Source organism: Tachypleus tridentatus, chromosome 9, assembly GCF_004210375.1.
Source record: "Tachypleus tridentatus isolate NWPU-2018 chromosome 9, ASM421037v1, whole genome shotgun sequence".
Classification (NCBI taxonomy): domain Eukaryota; kingdom Metazoa; phylum Arthropoda; class Merostomata; order Xiphosura; family Limulidae; genus Tachypleus; species Tachypleus tridentatus.
The window spans coordinates 133,016,422-133,038,068 of record NC_134833.1 but is presented as its reverse complement, the minus strand read 5'-3'; positions in this window follow the sequence as shown (position 1 = coordinate 133,038,068).

Sequence of the window (21,647 nt, the reverse complement as noted above, 5' to 3'; positions counted from 1 at the left end):
AAACTTGTCTTGTCAGGGCACTTTTTTTTCCTGAAATTAAGACTTTCTCAGTGAGCTTATTGCAGGAATTCCTTGTAGTACTAATTGCTTTGCAAAGCGCACACAATTAAGTTGAACATTTGACGACATTGGCTTTAATTAGAAATAGAACGTACGAATACGTAACATCTATTACCTCAATGCAGTTTTCGTGGTACTTGGAACTAACTTATGGCTAACGAACGATTCGATATTATAGAACAATAAGAGAGATAACGAATTTCATCACATAGTTTTTTACTCACTTAATACAAAACTTAACGGTGGCAAAATGATATTTAATAATATTTATCTTATTCTGTGTGTTTTACGCACCTGAAATTAAAGCATTTTGTTCGCTACTAAAACCCACTCTGCCACTAGATTACGTCGTCCACACAATTAAGAAGGAATACAGATGGGTCAACTTTAAGTCTATAGTCAGATGGGTCAACTGTAAGTCTCTGTCTTTGCAACACTTAATTTCACGCGGAGAACACAGTGTTCATAGTTCGTTCTGTAGCTTTGAGTTAATTAGTTTGTTTGTTTTAGAAATTTGCACAAAGCTACTCGAGAGCTATCTGTGCTAGCCGTCCCTAATTTAGCAGTGTAAGACTAGAGGGAAGTCAGCTAGTCATCATCACCCACCGCCATCTCTTGGGCTACTCTTTTACCAACGAATAGTGGGATTGATCGTAACTTTATAACGCCCCCACGGCTGAAAGGGGCGACCATGTTTGGCGCGACTGAGATGCGAACACGCGACCCTCAGATTACGATTCGCACGCCTTAACACGTTTGGCCATGCCGGGCCAAAAAATAAGGGCGGGCATGTTTGGCGCGACCGGAATGCGAACCCGCGACCCTCAGATTACTAGTCGCACGCCTTAACACGCTTGGCCATGCCGAGCCCTTTAAGTTAGAAACAGCCACATATAAAAATAAAGGGTTTGGAAAAATTACACAAATGTTTTTTTCCCACTAACTACTTTCATACACTGAAAGTTTTTGTTGAAATTCTGTGATATATTTCACCTTTTTAACGATCCTGGCTAATAAAGATTTTAATGTTGTCTAGATTGAAAATTTTATCATGTACAGCAGATGAAAATAATCGCTTGTCACATGAATTTTGGTATTCCAAGAGAAAAACATCATATCTTACTCAATTATAAAAAGAAAGAAGGTTTTTATATATATTCAAAATACACGTATAGACACTTAGACTTATATACAAGACAAGTGTTATCCTGTTCTTGTGTGAATTGTACCAAAGTACGGTGACATGCTCATGGCTTACACTGGTTTTTTATTGAACCAATAAGGCACTGCACACCAGTGTACAGCCCATAAAAGAACGTAGAGTCAATAGTAAGAGTGTAACTAAATATCTTTTTAACAACCTTGCTGTAAATATAGACTATATAATACACATTAGCAGAAGGTAGAAATGAGCGTGGGACACAAACAGAGAAAGTGAACAAAGATAGAGACACGTTATTGTTATAGATGAATCTAAACTGGAATTGTCCAGCAACAATCAACAACAGTTGGTTCAACGGTGGAAAAGAAAGCAGATACGCTGTAAAAATGTACATTTATAGTGAAGAACTGCTGCTTTAGAATCAAGTGTCTAAACTAGCTAAACCAGACTGATGTCATCCTGATTGCAGAGAAATGCGAGAAGGTTCTGATCTACAATGCTGTTCCATCAGCAGGATACATTGAGCGGAGATTCTTGTTTCAGTAACACAATGATTCCGAGTGTATAAAGAATATGGTGAAATTACATACAGATGGTAAGAGGACCGACGAAACAGGCACATCCGTGGACTAGTCTGCATAAAGTCTTGATGTGAAGCATACTGGAGTTATGAGCTTATGTAAGTGTCAAAGGTCAAAAGGCAACTGAACAATTTGGTTCATTGGTGAAGAATTACAAAGGGTAGTTGGAATAATATTACACAATTGACGTTGATAAACTCTACGGCGGCATAAAAACATGGCGTAATGTTCTGCGTAAAGCAAAGGTTTGACGTACGAAATACGAGAACATTGCATAACGTATTCACTTTTGTTTGATAATTCATGGGTAAGTGTTTAGCACCATTACTAAATTCACCATCTAGTTGCTACAACTCAATATTTTATGTTCGTATTGTGTATTGCTTGTATATTTGAGTATTTCCATCACTATATGTACATATATATGTATGCAATATATATATTCATTTGAAAATATATAAATTAAATACTGGGCTTAGGCAGAATTAAATATATAATATAATTTTAATCACTTTACGACACCATTCGTCATAAGTTTAGAAATTTCGAAAACAAAATTTTAAAATATATTTTCATGTTAATATGACGGTTGAATATGGAATAAGACTTATCTAATATCGTACTTTCCCTGAGGAAAACAACGTATGTTGTTACAATAAAACAAGTTAAAATTACTAGCATGATATACTAAAGCAGCTGTTCCAGTTGTTGTTGAGGGTTACCACAGAAATTACAAACCACATATAAAATACAATAGATAGTTATATAATATCAAAACCAAATACGGCTGTAATTTTTCTTATTTTCTTTTTAATTATATGGATATGTTATTTCAAAGTTTTTTTCGTTGTAAACATATAAATTATTCTCTAAGCGCATCACAGTTTTTGTTTTATTTTAAAGATTTCTTAGCTTCGTAACAAAACACCAATTTGTTTCAACTAGCCCAGCAAGGCCAGTTGGGTTAAGGCGTTCGACTCGTAATCTGAGGCTCACGGATTCGAATCCCCGTGGCACCAAACATGCTTACCCTTTCAGTTGTGGGGGCGTCATAAAGTTACGGTCAATTCCACTATTCGTTGGTAAAAGAGTAGCCCAAGATTTGGCGGTGAGTGGTGATGACTAGCTGCTTTTCATCTAGTCTTACACTGCTAAATTAGGGACGGTTAGCGCAGATAGCCCTCGTGTAGCTTTGCGCGAAATTCAAACAAACAACACTAATTAATAACCTAACTGCAACGCCCCCTACAATCCCGTCCCCGTTTATACTCTCGTCTCTAAGACGTGTCTACCAACAGTCGCTTGCAAACTCTCTCTTTCTTAACCTGAAGATGACCTAGGAAGGTCGAAACGTTGTTCTCTCCTTATCAATAAAAGTGCTAATATCCATAACAGCTGTTCTGAGATACATTTTTGTGTGTAACTGTTTGGGAGTATATACAACCAAATTAAAAGTAGTAAAACAAGGTACTAAATGTTATAAATATTCTATTTATCGACATGGCTCTGACGAAGGAAGTAAAAAGAATGATCTAATGAAGAGTTTTACACTAGTGTTCACCGATTTCGTAAATAACCGTCTAGTATTTGGAAGCTCATAAACAACAGTAAAGCAGGGAGGTAGAAAACGCCGATTAAAAAACGACCGCCCGAATGTCCAGTCGACGTAACGACAATAAATTACTTTATTTTTCTCCTTTAATGTTTTCACAAAATCGAACGCTTGAAAACATCCGTAAATTTACCGTAAGCCTACATTACAAATGACGTTAACTGAAGGAAAAACGAATACATTTACTAGCAACAAATAAATTCGGTAGCTAACTGACTGATTCACTTTTTGTATTGAAATTACCCTACACTTTCTAATTAATTTTCAAGCTAAACAAATTTTACATTATAAACAATGCTTGTAAAACAGTATTTAGACCAACACTAAAACAATGAGTGAACAATGTATTTAACTTAGAGATTTAACAGTAGTCACTTATACGCGTGCTTATCGATATAGGTTCTTTGACATTTATTTATTTATAGTTGAAAGTAAAACAAATTATTAGATAAATTTAACAACGTGGAATACATAGAAAGAATCTGTGTGCGATTAGAAATATTATTTAAATGATACTTTAAGCAGATTAGATATAGTAGGTTTGATAATTTTAATTGACTCCAAGTGTCTTTTAAATAAAGTAAAAAGTGACGTAGTTTGGCGTCTGTATGAGGTCTTCTTCAGATCAGGAATGTCTAGAAAAACAATGACTGAATCTGTTTCAATAAAGATTCTGATTGTAATAGGGGCACCACACAGGGAAAGGCTCCTCATACTATACCTTTGAATCTAGTTCTGAGTTTTCTTATCATCTTGGAGCCCAGAGGCGTAGCTGGGGTTTTCAGCGCCCGGGGACAAAGTCAGTTTTTGCGCCTCCTCGTGACAAAATGTAAGCCGTAATTCCTAATTATGTAACATCAATTTGGCGCCCCCAACCCCCGATGCTGCGCCCGGGGACAGATGTACACCCTTGTACCCCCCTTCCTGGGCTACGCCACTGCTGAAGCTCCGTTTACTGAATTCTGCCCGGGAGACTCCAAAATGGCATTTTATAACCATTTAGAACTTACGAAGAATATGAATAATTCATACGAGAAAATTAAGTAAATAAAGGTTTAATTATAAAAGAATATAGCTTGTAATAAGCATATACCAAACTGTAAATCAACTGTCTCGCATATGACACTAAGCAAAGCACAACTGCAGGCTATGCTTTTGGATATTTGTTTCGTCAAAGAAGTGATGAGGTCAAACGGTCAGCGTGTGGCTTAATGGCTAAAACTTTACTAAACACTCAGGAAACGATTTGAGTGGTATAAAGTTATAGTTAGACAAGAATAGAATTAGTTGCTGATTGATTAGTGATCTTGTTGGAGATTTTGAATGAACACTGAATTGGCCAGTTACTCATTTGAGTGCTGTAACTTTGAGTTCGAATTTGGAATGCAGTGCTACATATAAAAGAAGTATCTTACATGCAAATAAGTTAGTAAATAAGTGGAATCTCTAGTGAGAAGTTATTTATTTATGAAGTCAGACCTACCGTTAGTTACAAGGAACTTGTACCAATTCGTAGAGTTTAGTCAGAGAAATAAAACAATTTTTTATATCATTAAGCGGAAACGGAATTTGCATCATGTTTGTCAAATAATCCAAAACAACCTGCTTCAAAACAGGAGCTGCTACAATGGTGCAGATAAGACAGGCAACTGTTATCAATCAAAAATGTAAATTTTTATGTTCATGTGACATTTGATAACATTAATTTGAATTATTTTATGAACAGTGACATTGCGATACAGATTAAAAGATATATTGGATAACATTCTTGATGTATTTTTATGATAAATTAAGGTGTTCAATAACAAGATAAATTACGGTGTCGTTTCGATTCAAAATAATCACATGCCTATGTATATATATATTGTTACACTGAGAAACTGATTGTGGATTTTCATGAATTAGTAAGAGGTTAGGCCCGACATGGCCAAGTGTGTTAAGGCGTTCGGCTCATGATCCGAGGGTCGCAGGTTCGAATCCCGATCGCACCAAACATGCTCGCCCTTCCAGCCGTGGGGGCGTTATAATGTTACGATCAATCCCACTATTTGTTGGTAAAAGAGTAGCCCAAGAGTTGGCGGTGGGTGGTGATGATTAGCTGCCTTCCCTCTAGTCTTACGCTGCTAAATTAGGGACGGCTAGCACAGATAGCCTTCGAGTAGCTTTGTGCGAAATTCAAAACAAATCAGACAAACAAGTAAGAGGTTTTTGGTACCAGCAAGCTTAGAACACAAACTAATCTGTTTGTTTCCTTTTTAAGTCACTTGTGTTCAAGTTGCGTTTTTTAACTTTATAAACGCTTCGTAGAAGCAGCTTTATTTTTCTCTTTGTTCTATTACAGCATATACCTATCTATTTTCTAGTTGAAAATTCTTTAACAGAGGTAAACTGAATGTAATTTGTAGTGTTTCTTAAACTTCCGTTTTTTTAGCAGAATCACAAGATCCAGAGGTTTCGAAGTATCGTCATTAATCAAATAACAATGAAACAAGATACCATTCGGTTTTTCAGTTATATTGATTAAAGTTTCAGTTACTAATTATATACAAAAGGTTAAGTTATCTAAACATTCTTAATCTTTATTAAGATCGAAAATATAACTATCCTTCAGTCATTTTTTTCCCTCACAAAAAACAACAACAACATTTTTGAGTTTGATTACAGATCAAGAAAAATCTGTTTCCTTAGTAAACACACAAAATATGTTTTTATAATTTGTCCTAATTCTCCAACTAAGTCAAAAAACTTACTTCTGGACATCTTAATGACGAAAATATGTGTACTTTGTCTCAGGTAATATCCGTCACACTGATTTATTACGGTAAAGCGTACCTGACATATAGACATACACCTTGACAACTGTCGTACTTGGATGCCTTGTCAGAGAACTTAGTATATTATTCCATTTTTCCTTCTTATTTCTCTAATCAAAATAAGGTTGCTTAATTAAGCTTCTGTCTTCAGAATTTGATGTTTGAAGAGTCCAGTGAACCAACATGTTGATAGACAAAAGTAAAGTGAAACGTCATTAATGTACACCTGAACCTTGAAGCATATGAACTGTCTGTTTAACCAGTGAGATATATAAAATGTTGTTCAGGTTGAAAATACCAACAGCTTATTGGCTAAAAATATGTTGATACAAAAATGGTCCATAAACTCTCAACATGGTGACAAGTAAATATGAAGGTTGCTATCGTGGGTGTCGATTTGAATCTCTGTTACAGTTTGGCTCTGGCATGACCAGGTTTTTAGGACGTTTGATTCGCAATCTGAGGGCCATGGGTTCGAATCGCTATCTCACTAAACATGCTTGCCATTTCAGCCGTGGGGGCGTTATAATTTCACACTCAACCTCACTGTTCGTTGGTAAAGGAGTAGCCTAAAAATTGGCGGTACGTGGTGATGACTAATTACCTTCCTTCTTGTCTCTTACTGTTAAATTAGGGACGGCTCAAGCAGTTAACCCTCATGTAGCTTTGCACGAAGTTAAAAACAAACCAAATCGTCAAGTAATTAAGCGTAATAATTATTTTTCGATGTTATGTTAGGTGTGAATAGCCTGTTTAGAAATATTGCATCTATACATGTAGGTATAAATTATTTAATTCACATAATATTATTTTACATGCTATTGTGTTTTCCTGATCGTATCAGAACGTTTCACGCATTTAAAACGTATTATTTCAAGTTTTCAGCTCTGCGTGTGCGTGTGTGTGTATTCGTCAGCAGGATATCTCGGAAACGATTGTATGGATCTGGATTAGAGTCGGCATACATTTGGACTACGACTACACTTAGACATAATTAGTTTTTCTAGGGTAAAAGTCATAGTAAGGTCATGAAAAGCTAAGAAAATACTATCTGTTAGCATGGAGACCGGTTTTTTTTTGTTCTATAACGCTGTCGAAAATGATCCAGTTTTGATGAATCTTGATGTACATACGAACATTTTAAAATTATTTTGAGGGACGAATAAGATTACTGCTACCTGGGGTGCGCATGCGCTCTACTGAATGTTCCTCTAGTTAAAATTATTATTATCGTACAAAAAAAAGTGCATTTTCTTTCTGAGCAAGGTAAAATAAGACTTTCTCATTTGTTTTCAAGTTACAATATCCTGGGGACTTGGCAAACAGTATGAAATTATATCAAATCCTACTTTTATATAAGCTAGTTATCCAATTCACCATTGGGTGTCTCTCTCTCAGTAATCGGGTTCACGATTTTATGAATCCTTCTTTGTGCCCAAACTGATAGATAAGGACTATAAAACCAACAACTTTCTCAGATGTTTAACAAAATAGACGACGTCTCCACAACAAAGAAACTTCTATATAGGTGTTCTACTCTGATTCCAGACACTATAAGTGAAGTTATTTTTGATACTTTGCGTAGATGCATATTTCTGTGTTATTTCTGATAGTAACTAGGATTGTTTGTCTGTTTTTGAGCTTCGCGCGAAGATACACGAGGGCTATCTCTGGTAGCCGTCCCTTATTTAACAGAGTAACACTAGAGAGAAGGTAGCTAGTCATCACCACTCACCGCCAACTCTTGGGCTACCTTTCTACCAACGAATAGTGGGATTGATCGTACTTTATAACGTCTCCACGGCTGAAAGGACTAGCATGTTTGGTGTGACTGGGATTCGAACTCGCGACCCTCAGCTTACGAGTCGAGCGCCTTCACCACGTGGCCAGTAACTAAGACAAGTTGTTAATATCTCACAATAGCACAGATAGCCCTCGAGTAGCTTTGGGCGAAATTAAAAAACAAACAAACAAACAAAACGTTTTTAAATAAACGTGGAACGTTAAGGACTGAAAAAGTGTGATAAGAGACATTCTCTTCTTTTAGTTGTTAACATTAGTAACAAAATGAAAACGCCGTATGTTCTGGGAGTCCAGAAAGTTACAACATAATATAATGTAATGAACTAATTTAAAACCCTGATTGTTTGGGTTAGTTAGTCAGTTAGTTATCACCATTAGATTCCATCAAGGAACATAGGGCCGCAATCGCTTGCGGATTCATCAACAGGTATTTATATTTAAGTGAGTAGGTTGTTAGCCCACTGCACCGAGCCGTCCCTAATTTAGTAGTGTAAGACTAGAGGGAAGGCAGCTAGTCATCACCACCCACCGCCAACTCTTGAGCTACTCTTTTACCAACGAATAGTGGAATTGACCGTAATGTTATAACGCCCTCACGGCTGGGAGGGCGAGCATGTTTGGCGCGACGCGGGCGCGAACCCGCGACCCTCGGGTTACGAGTCGCACGCCTTACGCGCTTGGCCATGCCGGGCCTGATTGTTTGGGTAGCTCTCCCTAAAAGGTTTGCGGGTTTTTTTTTACACCCGTTAAGTTATGTGGCTTTCAAGGTTTAGTTTGTGTAAATATTCTTGCTGGTAGCAAAAATCAAATATGCATTTTTTCAACTGATATATGTAATGGTCAAAAGCGGTGAAACAAATATAATTTTGGTATAGAGAAAGTGACTACTGTGCACAGCCTGATTTGTTATGTTAAATTGTTTTTAGAACTGAAACATCGACTTTATGTGAACGTTCTATTCTGCTCTGTATTCCCCATTCAAAGGGTCACTTCACCACTAGGTCAAAGTGGAGAGAGTACATTCCCCCTAATGCCCCACGATTTTGTACCCCATGATACAGTTTGTATTTGCATTCACCTTCCTAAGTTATTAAGTAGAGACTTGCTTGTAAACTTTGAAAGTTTATACTAGTCGACATTCAACAATGGATGAAAAGTTACGTAATCACAAGCAAATTACTAGAGGATTTTACTTGGCTAATTCCAGTTTTATTAGTTTTCTACGTGAAAAGCTTTGATAAGAAAGAGTTCTTCAAAATAAACCAACACAGAACAGAACTGGTTTCAAAGACTACGTTCCTGTCAGCTGCTCCTGATGTAAAGTCGTTTAAGATAACGTCCTTCCCAACGTTAACTACTCAAGAATTATGTATTTAATGAAGTATTTAGAGAGAAAAAGAAGTGGTTGATGTTAAATATATAATAACTGACGTTATCATTTAGACCGTTTATCACTTGTTTTATTAAGAAATGAAACGCTCATATAACGTTTTGAATTGCAAAAAATACAATAAATAATTTACCACTGTTAAATAATACAGTATAGAAGACGCTTAGAAAATAAAGTAAAAGTAAAACCTAACAATTTCAGTTGTAGTCCAGACATAACGATGTGCCCCTGGGGAGGGCTTTAGTGGTACTCCAGGCATAACACTGTGTTCCTGGGGGCTTCAGTTGTAGCCCAGACATAACGATGTGTCCCTGGGGGGGGGGGCTTTAGTGGTATTCCAGGCATAACACTGTGTTCCTGGGGGCTGGGGGCTTCAGTTGTAGCCCAGACATAACGCTGTGTCCCTGGGGGGCTTCAGCTGTAGTCCAGAGGCTTCAGTTACAACCTACGCCTCTACCGTTTAAATAGCATATTCTGAAAAAAAAAAAAATCATTTTTGTTACAATGAAGGTCAATGGCGGTAGAACTGGCCTTAGCAACCTTTTGGTTTCTCGCAATTAAAAAATGGAGTGGAAATTGTACAACAGAATAAAAAAGTGATGAAAGTTACAATAGAATGATGCGACTTGAGAGTTAATCGTAGGGGTTTTGGGTTTTGCAGCCTTATTTGTAAGAATCATTTGTAAAAATATTTATGGAGATTTCTTGAATAGTCTTGTTTATGTTGCTTTAAGTCTAGTTATGAGAGGAAGTTAGAACAAACAGAGGCGTAGCTAGGTTTTCAGCGCCCGGGGACAAAGTCAGTTTTCGCGCCCCTTCGTTACACAATTTTCCTAATTATGTAACATCAATTTGGCGCTTCCCACCCCCGATGTTGCGCCCGGAGACAGATGTACCCCCTTGCTCCTTCTAGCTACGCTACTGAGAACAGATATAATCTATACATTTCTAACGTTTTGCCAGAAATAGGGTGTTTGGACTGTGAATTCAAGAGTACATGGTTTGCAGCCCACTGTTGAAAAAATGCGCTCCGAACTTTGGAGCCGTGGGTGCGCGTGATGACGTCAATTTTAACTATTATATTAGAGTTTAAGAGTTGACGGCATGTGCTGTTGTAAGGTTATTATCCCTCTAGTCTATCACTTTGAAATTAAAGATAGATATGCGCAGATAGTCCTTGTGTAGTTTTGTACAAGAATTATAAAACACATATAAACACATGCTGTTTTATATACATAGGTACTCAATTTAAACATCTCTATACCCAGAATATTTAATGTTATAATAATATATAGTTTGCATTATATAGTCATTTCTAAGTTTTATGAACCTCATGTACTGAATGTATTTCTCCGTATTTCAGTTTAGATAATGCGAACAAGCACGAACAGTTTCTTGTCAATATCGTGAGGTTTCAGTTTACTTGATAAACTCCCTGTCACCTAGATGTTTGTTTTATTATACAAGTTTCATACTAGTTGTCAAAAGCAAAATGTAAAAAAAACAAACAAAACAAGTTTGTGAAATTAATAGATATCGTATTGTTCAGTTAGTACAGAATGTCATCATTCACTGTACTTGTTTGAATATGAGTAGTGAAAGACAATATTGAGACAAAAAAACAAACTACAAAATTGTATTGTATGTTTGTTTGTTTTGAATTACGCGCATAGCTACACGAGGGTTATCTGCGCTAGCCATCCCTAATTTAACAGTGTGAGACAAGAAGGAAAGCAGCTAGTCATCACCACCCACCGCCAATTCTTAGGCTACTCTTTTACCAACGAATAGTGGGATTAAACGCCACTTTACTACTCCCCCATGGCTGAAAGAGTGAGCATGTTCGGTGTGACGGGGATTCGAACTGGAGAAGATTGTAAGAAATTTCTTACTCGTTACAAGTTTTCCTGCGAGGAATAAAATGTGTAAATATTTTAAGTAAGATTTTAGTGGTGGAGAATGGATTTCTAATATTTTTTTGCCCAGATATCTCATATATCAGTAAGAGAACGTTTGAACATAAACAAGATAAATAATATAATTTTAAAGTTTATATTAAACAAAACAAAATTTAGTGACGTGAAGATAGTTTCTTTGTTTTTGAATTTCGCACAAAGCTACTCGAAGGTTATCTGTGCTAGCCGTCCCTAATTTAGTAGTGTAAGACTAGAGGGAAGGCAGCTAGTCGTTACCACCCACCGCCAACTCTTGGGCTACTCTTTTACCAACGAATAGTGGGATTAACCGTCATATTATAACGCCCCACGGCTGAAAGGGCGAACATGTTTAGCGCGACGGGAATGCGAACCAGCGCTCCTCAGATTACGAGTCGCACGCTTTAACACGCTTGGCCATTCCGGGCCATTTTATAAAGAGAAAAACAGTTTTAAAAATTTATATTAACACAGGTGCAACAATTTAGTTTGAAAACTTTTTCAGTAAAGTTAAATTAAAATGAATTAATACGATCATATCATTCAGTGTATGTCCGGTGAAAATACTGACCTCTCTATTTTTGCCACAGTTTCTTGTTCAATATATATATTTTTAAATTTTGTGCAAAGCTTTCAATATTAGCCGTTCCTTATTTAACAGTTATAGACAAAAGGGAAGGCAACGAGTCACCAGCATGTGGCTAGACACGGCCAGGTGGGTTAAGGCGTTTAACCTTAAGAGTTGCGCGAAATTCCAAAACAAACAATCAACAGCACGCACCACCAACTCTTGGGCGACTCTTTACCAAAGTAAAAAAAAAAAAAATTGTCATTACATCAGAAAACACCCATTCCTAAAATATCGAGCATATTTGGTGACGGGATTTCAACTTATGATCTGCAAGTTGTGAACCGAGCACCCTAACGACCAAGCCATGCTCACGAAAAACGATCAATATATCTGTACCAATATGAATTAACCAAACGCTATATCTAATAAACGAATTTATTTTACAGGTAAAATGAATACTGTATTTCACACGTACAAAAATCTGCTAGAAGGAAACTAACACCAGCGAATTACTTGAAACGTATCATACCAACATACAACAGTAAGGTTGTGCTACGTCTCTATGATTTATTGAATTTGTGCATGGTCGCAGAGGCTGTCTCACGTATCTGTCTCAGGTAAGCTTACCAAGCACAACGTGGAGGAAAGAAGGTATCGAAAATAGCAAGCCTAGTGTGAGAAACTATTTTCAACCACACGTACTATCTACGCACGCGATCTTTCATTACAATTAATTATGATGTCATAAAACAAACTTTTAAACTAAATTGGAAAAACAAAAGTGTTCTATGCCACAGAAGAAAGGTTAACGCCCAGTACGATGTAATTCATAACAATAAGTGGTAATAACGTTCTTTGGAATTTTAACTGTCACGTTTATAATAACAAGAATTCTTCAGCGAAGTTTTATTCGTATTTTGATACGTGAAAGTTTTCTGAAACAATATACCAACAGTATAACGAAACCAGCATTAAACTTCTCACACAATAAGCCTATCCTTCTGGTTTTAATTAATCTTCATTAATTACATGTGTTTTATATAAATAAACCTTAACGTTATTTTCTTCTTAATTTCCCGTTATTAGAAGTTCGTAATATTTTCAACCTCTGTTAAAATATTTATTACTTCATGAAGTTTGCCACTGACTTACTAGTTAGAAAAGGATTTTATTTTCAGAAAAATTTCCAGTCCAACTTTTATAAATACATGTTATATAGAAACGTAATGTTTCGTTGTCGATATATATAGATATAGATAACACAGGAATATCATACGTTTTTTTTTCCTTTATTTTATTAATTCCTTTTACCGGTTTCATGACTTTAAATGCCCACTTTTCAGGAAATAATTTTATTGAGAATATATAACAATATATATATATATATATATCGCTTTTCAATTTACCCTAAATAATTTACATTAAATACAGATAATTTTTAAATGTATATACTACAGTACACTCTAGATATAAAATAATTACGTTACTAATGCTACAAATGAATAAAAGAAGTCAGTATGCCTTCTTTTTTAAATTAAAATACTGTTCTAATTATACTTTCTGTTGTTATTATAATAGAAAGGCAATGTATTTATTTTCTAATTTATGTTCTTACTTTTTCATTCTTGTAAGTTTTAGTAAAGGTTTTCAAGGTTTCACAATTTCTACTTACTTTACACAACCAATGTACAGACTGACTGTTGGAGTGATAAAAAAAATATCAGGCTTTTAAATGACCTGTTGGACAGCGGTAAGTCTGTGGATTTACAACGCTAAAATCAGAGGTTCGATTCCCCTCGGTGGGCTCAGCAGACGGCCTGATGTGGCCTTGCTATAAGAAAAACACACACGTATATATGTTGTTAAAACATTTTTATCTCATATACCCAGTCTTCTTAGGAATGATTTTATATTAAAGTTTTGTTCAGACGAGGTAACTCTGTAGTGAAGTATTGAACATGATTATGGACTTAACCTGTTCAGTGCCGTAGACGAGATAACTCGTCCAAGCTGATCGGTAACACTATGCCACGGACGAGTTAATTCGTTTTCAATAATACCTAACTGCAACGCTAGATGTCAGCACCATACATACATTTGACCTACTTACAAATTGTTTCACTTTCGATGCAGAATGGCGTGACGAAAAAAGTTACAAAATGAAGAAGCATTATACTTGTATTGTAGCAGCTGAAGTACTTGACAATCAACAGGTTAAAGCTGTGGAAAGTTTTCTAGATACATAAAAAGAATTAAATAATCTGTTATAATAAAGATTTTTATCTTAAAGTTCAAGTATAGCTTATTAATTTATTTGTTTTTACTTATGTGGAAGAAATATTTCACGTGCACAAAAGTTGAATCAATATATGCTAATATTACTATGGGATTTTTCGAGTTAGAGTTATTTATTACCTAATTATTTTGAAGATAATTTGTAACATAGAATATTTTGGAAAAGTTTTTAGATGATTGTTTTGTAATATGGAAAAAGTACTTTAGATATTGATAAAAATATTGAATTTTAAATTTAGTAAACAGAAAATTAAGTTTACTTTTGAAATAAATAATAAAGCGTTGCTCTTGATGAAGAAAAAACCCACTTGAAGTATAAATGTATCTCAGAATGGCTGGTATGGGTATTTACACTTTTGTCCCCGGCTGGTACAGCGGTAAGACTACGGATTTACAACGCTAAAATCAGAGGTTTGATTCTCCTTGGTGAACGCAGCAGATAGTCCAAAGTGGCTTTGCTATAGGAAAAAACACACACACATTAACACTTTTATTGATAAGCAGAGAAAAACGTTTCGACCTTCCTAGGTCATCTTCAGATTAACAAAGATAGAGTTTGCAACTGAAGATGACGTAGGAAGTTCGAAACGTTGTTCTCTGCTTATCAATAAAGCCTTGTACTTTTTCGATGTGTTGGTAAGTGTTTCACCAGAAAAGAAAAAAATAACTGACACTTTTATAAACCAATAAACTGACATCAGTATGTAGATTTATTAGTCATTATCCAAAACAGACAAAAATAAATGCTACTGTATATTCTAATAAACACAAATAACACAATTTACAATAATGGTTATTACAAATAATGATATATGTGCAAAAGATTTACAACCTTAGAAACATTATTGAGCCTTCTATATGGTCTGGAAAGTCCTTAATATCTTATCGAGGATTCACGATGAGTGAGTTAGTTTAAATTGATGCAGATACAATTAACTTAACAAGGAGCTAATTAGCTCTGTGTTCTTCACTTATCACACGTCGACTTTTTCACTATTGAAGTTATATAATGTTCTCGTAAAAAATACTAATGTCCAATGCGAATTAACTGAAGTTAAACGGTTTGTAATGTTCAAAATCTGTAAACGTCCCTGGTCAATATATCTGAAGTTTCCGATTGATAACCGTTAATTACAGTTACAGCTACCAAGGTTTATAGTGTACCAACTATAGCAAACAAATAATATACACTGTCTTGGTGCGTCGCGTTAACTACATTTAAAGGCGTCAGAAAAGCTTCTAGAAATGTCAGCCAACACAACAATATTAATGATACACCAGTGTTTACGTACATACATATATTGTCGATTCTTACACCCGAGAATCTTCTATAATTTTAATGAATAGGCGAGAATTTTGCAATACAGATTTAGCAGTATAAGTCAGGTACATTTCTAATTATGAATTTAATTTAAATAAATATAAACATTAAGACAGATACATGTTAGTAAATCCGGCACAAAATAAACACATTTTTAATTCAGTGTCACTATTCGGACAAAATTGTATTAAAAGGTTTTGAAATGGCCAAGAATAACGCTTTTGATAAAAAAATAAAACCGTTTAAACAGAGATGAGTGAACCTACAAAAGGTGTAATATTTTGATGACTTGGTTTGTCCTTTATATCATGACGTCACACCAGTAAACCAATGACCACCAATGTATCTAAACACTACAAATTACTCATAACAGTATAACAAATAAGGACTTTTAACTCATTCTCTCTTTATAAACATAAGTGAAATCAGTAGTTCAGCTTTTGTTCACCATTGGCTTAGCGGAAAGTTTAAAGGTCTATAGCGCTGAGATGGGCATAACACAGGTAAGAAACAAACGAAAGCTATATTCTAGACATAAAACTATCAAAATAGCATCGTACATTATGTATGCTTTTTGAAATAATACTTGACCTGAAGTGGTTATCACTAATGTAGAGAATAGCATTATGTTAACACGGGTTGTACAGCTGTTTGTATTGAATACATTAGAATGTGACGAATATAGGCCATTCAGAAGAAACATACGATTATGGAGAGATTTCGATTATAAATAGCCTTCAAAATGTAAATTGTGTATCGTAGACTAGAAGAGAAGTGGTATTCAGAATAAATATAGATTGAACTTTAAGATTTCATTGAAAGGGCATATTGTTATAGAGGGCGTCATTTCTAGTCGAATGCTTGGCGGACACATGTGCTAAATATGCGACTGATATATGAAAGTGGTTTGGAACAATTAACACCGACTTGAGAAAGGTCCAGCTAGTATCGACTGTCCAACAGTCTTCGTTATTATATGACCCACAATAGTATGCCCTTATTAATACAGCACTACCATTGTCGGTGTTAGAATTAGTGTGCAATGTACCAACCCACATTAAAAATCGAGAGCAAATCAGATAATGGTACTGATATATGTCTTCAATTGAACCTTGGAGCCCATTGTCTTCATACCATCTTGTGTATCTGAAGCTGTTTTATGACCATATATTTGTCATTCTCTACGGCACAACGAAAATGCCAGCCCGTCACTGTCGTAGATATATACATACATATGTATATTGTATAAATACGTATGACAGAGATATAACATCTACTTTACATTATTAGTAGTTATCAAGAAAAAGAAGACGGAATCCTCAATAGCTGCGACACTTGCGATTGTTTCAGGCAGAATTAGAGTAAATTAATCGACGATACTCTAAGCTGGTCAAATACATCAATCAAAAGAGTTTGATCTTTTGAGTCCAAAACTGTAATTAGATCTCAAATCGGTCAAGATATGACTGAGCTATGAGTTAAAAGTTTTTACTTAGAAAAACAATAACAACAAAATATCAAAGCTCTTCTATAAGCAGCGACTAAAAATCGATTATAATTTTTATCTGCGATCAATGTACAGAAGACCGATTCTGGCAGCAGAAAGTTTCTGTTAACATCAGTTAAAGACGATGCACTTCTGTTTGATGCACGTGGCTCCTACTTTCTGATGAAGGATAATTCTTACTGTTTCAGTTTTGTTATTTTCAACAGCATTTTTACTTCATTGTGAAATAAAACCGTTTATCTCTTTTTCAGACGATTAATTTACAGCAAAATAATAACCCAATTTTTATATTTCTGAACTTAAACGACACTTCGGCACAATAAACACCAAACCATACATAGATTATCGTATAATCTGAAAGGTTTGGACGTTCATTAGTTAAAACACAATCCAATCTTAACATGTAAAATGTGAAACCATGTGACAAACACACACACGAAGGAATTACAGATTCATATTATAAATATTTAAAACATTTGTTTGTGACATTTTAAATATAAATAAAATTCAGTTCCATACTTACTGGAAATAAAATTTTTACTTTCTCGTTCTACAAATAATGTCGACTTTTACAGTACGTACGTTTTCGACTCTTTAATCAGTTATATGAGCAAACTGATCTTAAGTCACAATAATTGGGCCCGATATGACTGGGTGGTTAAGGGCTCGACTCGTAACCTGCTCGCCATTTCAGCCGTGTGGGAGTTATAATGTGACGGGCAATCCCACTATTCATTGATAAAAGAGTAGTTCGAGAATTGGCGATGGGTGGTGATGACTAGTTGCCTTCCCTCTAGTCTTACACTATTAAATTAAGGATGGCTAGTGCAGATAGCCCTCGTGTAGCTTTGCGCGAAATTTAAAAAAAACAAACCAAACCCAAAATGTAAGCATAACCTGTTGTGAAAAAGTACTTATATTCGTTAGTAAATATTACAGTCAGAAAAGAATGAGTGCAAATAATTTTTTGCCCTATTTATGATATTTTTCTCGTAATTTCCAAAATTTAAAAGAAATTGCACCAATAATGAACAAATTTCGTTAAAGAAATCAAATGCTATTTGTTAGGCACAAAGAATATTTAAAAAAAAACAATATGATGCTTCAGATTTTACTTTCAAAATTGGATCGTGAATTGGCCCGGAATCTGTAATCTGAAAGTCGTGGGTTCGAATCCCCGTTACACCATACATGCTCGCCCTTTCAGCCGTGGGGGCGTTATAATGTGACGGTCAATCCCCCTATTCGTTGATAAAAGAGTAGCCTAAGAATTGGCGATGGGTGGTGATGACTAGTTGCCTTTCCTCTAGTTTTATACTACTAAATTAGAAATGGCTAGCGCAGATAACCCTCGTCTCGCTTTGCGCGAAATTCAAAACCAAAAAACAACAACAAACACAATAACTGTTATGAAAGAATCCAGTTAGCTAAGATGGAGTTCGAAGCTCTTGTTATCAAAGTATAAATTGATATATATGAACTCTAAACATATTGCTTTCAACGCTTCCCAGCGACGTGATTCATCAGCAGGCCTAACTCTATAAATAAATTATTTTTAAAGAAACAACTTCACTTAATTGTTAATTTTATACATGATTAATTCTTTTTCAAAACACAAACTCAGTATTTACAGCACTAAAGTAACTAATTTGTACAAAGTAAATAAATCATGCGCTAATAATTAATTAACTTACTAATAAATGTCCTTGTTTATTAACTCACTGATTAACACGTCCACTATTGAATGACTGACTCATTAACTAACCCCAGTTTAATTTGCTTTTATTTTATACATATATACGTGGCCTAATCTGTAACCTCAACTTTGTAAAAAGTTCCAAACATTGAGAAACATATCAATTACGTCATGTTAAACTTCCTTCCGGCTAAACGACAATACAACTTTCTAAAAACGTCCAAATTAAAATATGGATTATAAAAGTAAACAGCAGGACATGTGTTACATAATTACAAACACGAGAAGTTAAATCGTAGTGATACAATGAACAGCAAAAACATATCACGATTATAATTTTTCTCTATATGTTCCTTTTACCAGTTAATCCTTTATATAGTATTTGAAAATTCTAAGCCTAACGGCTAATTCAGATTGCATATGAATCTTAACTTAAATAACAAAGAATACCTTCAGCGTCGGCCATCACAATACCCTTGGTTTACCATTTCATTCAACTTTTATTAACCTATTCAATCGGTTATACTTTTTATATGAAAAGTATATCAGGTGTAAGACAACTTATGAAAGTCCACATGCCGATTGCGTATCTTAATTTTTAGGTTACTTTACTAAATACAGTTACAAAATAAAAACAACTTACACGTCCCTAACAGGCGTGATTCTCCTTCATTTGAACCTTCGTTAACGTTTCCAAACACGCTGTTGAAGAATGGCTGAGATAATATGTAAAAATGTACAATATTTTACACAAAGGTAGATAATATGATCCTTATTCTGAAATTTTAAGATTCGAACTGCTCTAAGATTTTAAGTTTTTCAAAGTTTAGCGTTGTTATTCTACTGGCTTCTGAACGGTTAGAGGCCCGGCATGCTAGTCTTCAACACCCACCGCCAATTCTTGGGCTACTCCAACGAATAGTAGGATTGACCGTAACATTATAACGCCCCCACGGGTGAAAGGGCGAGCATGTTTGGTGTGAAGGGGATTCGAATCCGCGATCCTCGGATCACGAGTCGAGTGCCTTAACCACCTGGCCATGCCGGCTGAATAATTTTGGTAAGCTTTATTAATTTAGTCGGATACCATTTTAAAAGCAACAGTATGATGGTTTCTACCAATAGTTTGAATAGTGATTAACAGAAAAAGTAGAAAAACTCCGATTCAAGCGAACAAAATACAAACAGGCTGAGTGGAAAGCAATAACAATAAAAATGTTGTCATTACAATATATTATTTTAATTGAATAATGATTTCATGTAGAAGTTGTTTTTTGTATCAAATAAGTTTAAAATAATAATTTATTTAAAGTAGTTTTAACCTGCGCCAGTACATCAAAATAAAGTGTAGTTTTGATTATTTACGATCCAATTTATAGTCAAAAACACAAAGTAGGGCGAGAATGAAAAAAATAAACTGTTATACTGTTTTGTTACTTTGGCTTGTATAGAGCATTAAGAAACTCATAAGATATACAAGTGAATAATATATTTACAGGCTTACCTTTTCTTTTGCAACCAATTTCAAGTTTTTGTCAGAATTGAAATTAAAGCTTGAAAGAAATGTATATATAACCGTTTTCTCCTGAAATAAAATATCTCTGTGAGAAATATTGTTATGACTTAATGTATGTATGAAATGAAACAGACAAGAATAACTACTACGTCAGGTTATACATTTTATATTATTCTAATAAACAGTTTTACTGAACAACGTGACTGGTAATATGGTTCACTCATGTATATGTATCATATAAAAATAATATCAACCTGAATTGTTTGTAATAAACTTCAAGACCTATTGCTAGTTTATTAACACCGTACTACCAGTAACGTAACTCTAAAGCTGTAGGTCGGTTTTGGCCTAATGATTAGCATACCCCGGCTGTGAATTGAGGATTTCTGGTTCTTTGTTTTGACTATCGCGCAAAGCTACACGAAGGCTATCTGCGCTAGTCACATAATAACCCGCAACTCTCAGATTGCGAGTCGAGCGCCCTATCAACCTGGCCACGCCAGCCATAGATATTGTGATTTAAGATCATTTTGACCATATAACTGATTAAAGAGTCGTTGAGGCATTATAATGTGACGGTCAATTCCACTATTCGTTGGTAAAAGAGTAGCTCAAGAGTTGGCGGTGGGTGGTGTTGTCTAACTGCATTCCCTCTAGTCGTACACCGCTAAATTAGGGACAACTAGCGCAGATAGTCCTTGTTTAGATTTGCGCGTAATTTAAAAACAAACAAAGAAGAGTATCCCAAGATTTTGCGGTGGGTACGGTTGTCTAGCTATTTTCGTTTAGTGAATCAGTTTAAAGTTAGGGACGGAATGGCACAAATAACTAGATATATGCATAGCATTGCACGAACATTCTAAAGCATACAAATATAAAAGTTAAAATCTATTCTATAGATGACACTAGTAAGTAAAATACATTGTGTTTCGTGTTCTGTGAAATATTAAATATGTTCTTTACTGATTGAGCAACAGTTGTCAAAATTATTAGTTGGACGAATGTGAGAGAAAATTGTTTCCGACATCTGAATTCTGCTCGTATTTTCCCCAGATAATGGGGTGTTGTAACAAGTTTAAATTGAAAAGAATAAGTCTGGGTAAGTAGAGACGTAGCGTGTAAAAACTTCGTAAATTGTGTAATCTTATAGCGTCTGCACTCTATATTCAACACACTAACTCTGGCAAAGATTTATTAGTTTGTTTGGGATTCTTATTTCAGTATATTTTTACTTTTCATCGTGCGTGAGATGGTTCGATATATAGAGAAATAAAATGAGTTTTTAAAGGAATCCACGGCTAGTTCAAACAATAGATTACGGGGGTAAAACTTTAGTAAAGATATCGACATTACTCGGTTAGTTTCCTGTTACAAAATATTTGTAAT